The following is a 6,607-nucleotide window of genomic DNA, read 5'->3' as shown; positions in this document are numbered from 1 at the left end:
GGCGGTGACAGTGGCCGTGGCGGTGATGGTGTGGCGCTCCGAGGCCGTGGGGAAGCTGCGGGGGTGCCGGGAGAGGGCGGCCAACGAGAGCCGGGAGCTCGGGAATCGCCTGGAGGAGCTGGAGCGGGAGCGGGAGCGGCTGGAGCGGGACGAGGACGCGCTGCGCCGGGAGCTGGCCCGGACACGAGGGGACAGCAGGAGGGGCAACGCCAGCCTCGTGTCCTGCCGGGAGCGGGCGGTAGGTGGCCGGAGGGATGGGGACAAGGTGGTTCTTGGTCGCTTTGAGGATGGAAAACGGGATGGGGACAACAGCCCCTGTTCTCTCATCCGGTCCCTCAGCAGCGTCCGCAGTCCTGGTGGGTGGCCGGAGGGATATGGGGACAGGGCGGTCCCTGGTCGCTTTGGGATGCCAGGATGGGAGATGGGGTTCTGGGATGGGGATGGCACCCCCTGTCCCCTCACCGCGGCCTCCAGTCCCCGTCGGTGGCCGGAGGGATGGGGACAAGGCGGTGCTTGGTGACTCAGGGATGGAAAACGGGACGGGGACAACAGTCCCTGTCCCCTCACCACCGTCCCCTGTCCCTCCCTCCCTGTCCAGCAGCCGAGATCAGGGCGTTGCTGCATCCCTGTGGGAATTCCCACCAGGAGAACCCCGGGAAAGATGTTCCAGCCGGGATGATGAGCTGGGATAAGGGGCAGAGCCACCATGGGGAGGGCACGGCCGCCACATCCCTGCAGGCGACACCCCAAAAAGGGAGCCCTGGATGCTCCCGGCTCCATCCCGCCCATCCCACTCCCGGCGGGGGCAGCTATTCCCGGCTGTCCATCCCTATAATTACCCCATCCCAGGCAGCAGCCGGGGCCGGAGCTCCCAGGTTTCTCCTTCCCGAGTATTTTTAGCTGCGGTTCCAGCCGGGAAAGGGCCCGGCAGCCGCAGCCCGGAGGAAGAGCCGGGTCCCGCCGCCCCTCTTGGGCTCATCCGGCTGAACAATGGCCCGAAGAGGCTGGAAAATGCTCCCGCTTCCCGGGGCTGGCGCCGGGAGCCGGGCAGGGCTGGGCAGGCTCTTGGAGAGCCCCGTCCCCGCCCCGGCACCAGCGCTGCCACCCGCGGAGTGACCTCGGCCTGCTGGGACGGCTCTCATCGCCCCCAGCATGAGCGTCCCTCCGGGGAAGAGGGATTGTCCCCAAATCCATGAAATCCGTGTCCCTGACCCTTAGGGGCAACCTAAGGCCACCAGGAGCGTGGGGACAGCTTGGGGACACGGGTGACCTGAGGCTCTCCCGAGATCCCAACGCTCAGGCTGAGCCATTCCTTCAGGGATTTCAGGATTGTCCCCAAATCCGTGAAATCCTTGTCCCTACCCTTTGGAGGAACATGGCGGGAGGGGGACAGCCACCCAAGGCCACCAGCAGCACGGGGACAGCTCGGGGACATGGGGTGACAGTGAGGCAGAGGAGGAGGAGGGCTCTGGCAGCAGAAGAAGGCTCGGGGGCTGGACGCTGCCCACCGCTGTCCCCACGTGTCCCCTCTCCCCAGGCCCGGCTGGAGGCCAATGTCACCGCGCTGGGGGACGCGCTGGTGGCCCTGCGGCGAGAGCGGGCCGAGCTGGCCGATGACAAAGCGGCGCTGCAAGGTGAGCTCTGTCCCCCGCACACCGAGGCCGGCCGGGGCTCCGCCAGCCCGATTCGGGGTGACGCCGGTGTCGCCGCTGTCCCCAGAGGAGGTGGCGCGGGGCGCGGAGCAGGCGCGGGGGCTGCGGCGGCGGCTGCAGGAGGCGCTGGAGCAGCAGCGGGAGCTGCGGGAGCGCCGGGAGCGCTGCGAGGCGCGGCACAGGGACCTGGAGAACACCCTGTAAGGTCCTTGTCCCCTGCCACATCCCCCTCCCTGTAAGGTCCTTGTCGCCGTGGGACACGCCCCTGTAAGGTCCCTGTCCCCTTCCGCGGGATGGGCCACCCCCAGAGCAGTCAGCCCCAAAAATCAGACACACCCTGGCGCAGCCCTTGTGACATCCCGCTCTGTCCCTCCCTGCCCATGGGGACCCCCCTGTGTGTCCCCCCAGGTCCCTCCCTGCCCTGTCCCTCCCTCCCTCCCCACGGGGACCCTCCCGTGTGTCCCTCCAGATCCCTCCCTGCCCTGTCCCTCCTTCCCCATGGGGACCCGCTGTCCCCCCACCCTTCCCTGTCCTTCCCTCCCCTTGGGGACCCCCCGTGTCCCCACCCCGGGGACGGGGCCACCCCCACAGTGGCTCCGCTGTCCCCGCAGCCGGGACTACGCGGCCGAGGTGGAGGCGCTGCGGCGGCGGGGGAGGGACAGAGCCACCGGGCGCAGGTGTCCCCTGTCCCGGTACTTTTTGGGGGGAGGGGGGACATCCTGGGGAAGAGGGACAGCCCGGGAAGGGGGGAGAGGGACAGCTCGGGGAGGAGGGGACATCACGAGGAGAGGGGACATCCCGGAGAGGGGGGGACAGCCCGAGAAGTGGGACAGCTCGAGGAGGTGACAGCCCGGAGGAGAGGGGACATCCCGGGGAAAAGGGGGGGCACCAAGGAGACGGGGACATCCTGGGAAAGGGGATGGGAAGGTGGCACAGCCCAGGGAGTGGAACATTCCGGGAATGGGGGACATCCTGGGAAGAGGGGACATCCCGAGGACGGGGCACAGCGAGGAATGGCGGCTTCGCTGCCGTTGTCACCCGTGTCCCCAGGGCAGCAGGACCCCGTGGGGGACTCACTCCCTGTCCCCCCCTTGCAGGAAAGGCTGAGGCCCCGCAGCCCCCCCGGTCCCGCCCCGCTGAGCGCGACGTTCCCGGTGTCCCCGCCGTGTCCCCGCGGTGTCCCCAACACCGGGACCAGCGGGGGCTCATTCCCGGCCCCGGAGCCGCCAGCGCAGTCCGGGGGAGCGATGGGGGTGGGAGACGTGTCCTGAGCCCATCCTGTGTGCCCTAATCCCACTGAGATTCCTGATTTGATCCCGTGTCCCCATCCCACCGTGGCTCCTGATCCCATCCCATGTCCCGATCCCGCGGTGTCCCGATCCCAATCCTGCGCACTGATCCCGCGGTGTCCCGATCCCACTGCACGTCCTAATCCCGCTGTGTCCCAATCCCGATCCCGATCCCACCGCGTGTCCCGATCCCACATCCCCCAATCCCTTTGCGATGCCGCCGCGTGTCCCACTCCCGCGGTGTTCCCATCCCACTCCGCAGCCGGACACGGGACTGAGGGGTCCCTTTCCCAGTTTTGGGGCAGTTTCGGCTCATCCCGGGCACCGTTTTCCCACCGGAGCTCTGGGATGCGCTCCGGGAGTTACCGCCACATCCGCAGCGCTCCGGAAACCGGGAACACCGGGAATTTAGGGAAGATTGGGTAATAAAGGCTGCTCTGCTCTCGGGGACATCTCCCTGTGCCACCAGCCCGCTGTCCCCTATTCCCCTGACCCCAACTGGCCCCTCCCCAAACCCAAATATCTCCCCAAACTCCAGCGATTTCTCCCATCCCCGGATCCCAACGGCACTGCCAGGGACCCCAAAACGCGCCGAGGGGGGACTGGGGGACACGGAGCCACCACCCGCCTGTCGCGGGGCCACTCCCGGTGTCCGTCCCCTCACGGCGACATCGCTGCCACGGTGGCTCCACCCAGCCGGGGGTTGGCAGCAGTGTCCCCACCCCAGTGTCACCCAGGCTGGCTTGGGGACACGCCGGGGACTCGGAGGGGACTCCGTGAAGGGACGAAGGTGGCGTTTGGGGTGGGATGGCTGAAGGGGGGGAGGACACACTGCCCCTTTGCCCCTCAGTGCCACCACAAGCGGGGTGTCCGGCGGTGTCCAGACCCTGCCCGCGGCCACTGTCACCTTGTCCCCATCCCGCGGAGAGGGCACCGGCTGTGCCCGACCCCGCTCCCAGCCCCGCAGGATGCCCGGGGGGGGCCGAGCCGTGGGGCCCCGCCGGGCTCTGACCCCGGGCCGGTGGCTGTTTCCTGCCCTGGCTGCGCCGCGTCCCTTGGGGACAGGGAAGTGTCTGCGGTGACCCGGCCGGTGTCGCTGCCGGAGCCACGCTCAGCTACCGCCGCTTCCTTTTCCTGAGCTGCAAATAACAGTGAGTCACCCCCCCGAGGGGATATTGCCACTGCCATCCCCACCGAGGGGACACTGCCACCGCCATCCCCTCCGAGGGGACACTGCCACCCCCGGCCCCCCCGAGGGGACACTGCCATCCCCACCGAGGGGACACTGCGACCACCATCCCCACCGAGGGGACACTGCCAGACCCTCCGAGGGGACATTGCCACCTCCATCCCCACTGAGGGGACATTGCCACTGCCATCCCCACCGAGGGGACACTGCCGGACCCCCAGAGGGGACACCGCCACCTCCATCCCCACTGAGGGGACATTGCCACTGCCACTGCCAAGGACAAGGCCATCCCCACCGAGGGGACACTGCCACTGCCATCCCCTCCGAGGGGACACTGCCAGACCCTCCGAGGGGACACTGCCACCCCCGGCCCCCCCGAGGGGACACTGCCGGACCCCCAGAGGGGACACCGCCACCCCGGCCCCCCCGAGGGGACACTGCCGGACCCCCCGAGGGGACACTGCCAGACCCTCCAAGGGGACACTGCCACCACCATCCCCACCGAGGGGACACTGCCGGACCCTCCGAGGGGACACTGCCACCACCATCCCCACCGAGGGGACACTGCCGGACCCCCAGAGGGGACACCGCCACCCCCGGCCCCCCCGAGGGGACACTGCCGGACCCCCCGAGGGGACACTGCCAGACCCTCCGAGGGGACACTGCCACCACCATCCCCACCGAGGGGACACTGCCACCTCCATCCCCACCGAGGGGACACTGCCAGACCCCCAGAGGGGACACTGCCACCCCCGGCCCCCCCGAGGGGACACTGCCGGACCCTCCGAGGGGACACCGCCACCCCCGGCCCCCCCGAGCGGACACTGCCGGACCCCTGACCGCCGCTGTCGCCGTTGGGATGCTCCCTCCTGGATCCCATCCCGAGGGCTCCTCGCAGCCTCCCGGGATCCCGACAGAGGTCCCGTTCCCCCTTTGTGCCATCCCCAATTAACCCCCGCTGTAATTAGCCCCCCGCTGTAATTAAGCCGCCCCCACACCGTGGGAACGCTGTTCCCAGCTCCCCGCCCCATCCCAAACCTTTGTGGGGCTGCGCTGGGCCCACGCGGATTTGGGGTTTGGGATTGCTGAAATCTGGAGGAGGGGACAAGAAATTTTGGGGCGCGCGGCGCCGAAATTTGGAGGGGGACAAGAAATTTGGAGGGAAATCCAGGGATTTTGGGGAAAACGCTGGAATTTGGGGAAAATGCTGGAATCTTTGGGGGGGAAATGCTGGAATTTGGGGAGGGGGGAGGGGTGGGAAACATCTTCAGTGTCACCTACCAGAGATCGGTAGCGCCTCACCGGGACACTGGGATGTCACCGCTGTCCCCTCCAGGGTCAGGGGGGCACGGGGGGATCCCCCCGAGGGGAAGGGGGGGTTCGGGGAGGGGGGGCCCGGATGCGGCGCTGCCCTTTGCACAGGATACGGCCGCAGGAAAATCCAACTTTCCTGGAAACCCGCTTCAAAGCGGATCCACGGATGCTGGGAAGCCGCGGCAGAGCAGCTCCCGGTATCCTTGTCCCCGCTGCCTTCCCACGGTGGCTTCGTGCCCGCGTCACTCGGTGCCACCCCCGGGCCACCATCGGGGTCCCCTCCATCGTCCCATCTCTGCCTTCCTGGCGGGATCGAATTCCCTGGAGTTCCCGTGCCGGGGGTGGGAATTTTGGGGCGGGAGAAAAATTCCAGGGGCGCGCCGGGCACCGAAATGGGATGGGGGGAATGGGATCCCAGGTTTTTTTTCCTTCTCCACTTCAGGAACAACAATCCCAGCGCCAGCGCCCTGAGAACCCGGCGGGATCGAATTCCTTGGAATTCCCGTGCCGGGGGTGGGAATTTCGGGGCGGGAGAAAAATTCCAGGGATGTCCTGTGCACAGAAATGGGGTGGGGGGAATGGGATCCCAGGTTTTTTTCCCTTTCCACCTCAGGAGCAACAATCCCAGCGCCAGCAGAAGCTGCGCCCTGAGAACCCGGCGGGATCATTCCCTGGAATTCCCGTGCCGGGGGTGGAAATTTCGGGGCGGGAGAAAAATTCCAGGGGTGTCCTGTGCACAGAAACGGGATGGGGGGAATGGGATCCCGTAATTTTGGGGCGGGAGAAAATTCCAGGGGCGCGCCGGGCACCGAAATGGGGTGAAGGAATGGGATCCCAGGTTTATTTCCCTCTCCACCCCAGAACAACAATCCCAGCGCTCTGATAACCCGGCGGGATCGAATTCCCACGCCGGGCTGGGAATTTCGGGGCAGGAAAAAAATTCCAGGGGCGCGCCGGGCACCGAAATGGGGTGAAGGAATGGGATCCCATTTTTCCCCCCCCCCCTCCACTCCACGAACAACAATCCCAGCGCTCTGATAACCCGGCGGGATCATTCCCTGGAATTCTCACGCCGGGCTGGGAATTTCGGGGCGGGAGACAATTCCAGGAGAGCGCCAGGCACGAAAACGGGATGGGGGGAACAGAATCCCGTGGGTTTTTTG

General features: G+C 67.5%; 1 long non-coding RNA gene across 1 annotated transcript; it reads left to right on the top strand.

Moving 5' to 3' along the window:
* The first annotated feature begins 1,776 nt into the window (after positions 1 to 1,776).
* LOC125318003 lies at positions 1,777 to 3,398 on the top strand. The gene is made up of 3 exons (XR_007200239.1): positions 1,777 to 1,852; positions 2,264 to 2,344; positions 2,750 to 3,398. It is a non-coding gene; the product is annotated as an uncharacterized LOC125318003 (long non-coding RNA).
* Positions 3,399 to 6,607: the final 3,209 nt, after the last annotated feature.

The sequence above is a fragment of the Corvus hawaiiensis genome, chromosome 28 (assembly GCF_020740725.1).
Source record: "Corvus hawaiiensis isolate bCorHaw1 chromosome 28, bCorHaw1.pri.cur, whole genome shotgun sequence".
NCBI lineage: Eukaryota > Metazoa > Chordata > Aves > Passeriformes > Corvidae > Corvus > Corvus hawaiiensis.
The sequence above is the reverse complement of the archived record's forward strand: the minus strand, read 5'-3'. Positions and strand labels throughout refer to the sequence as shown.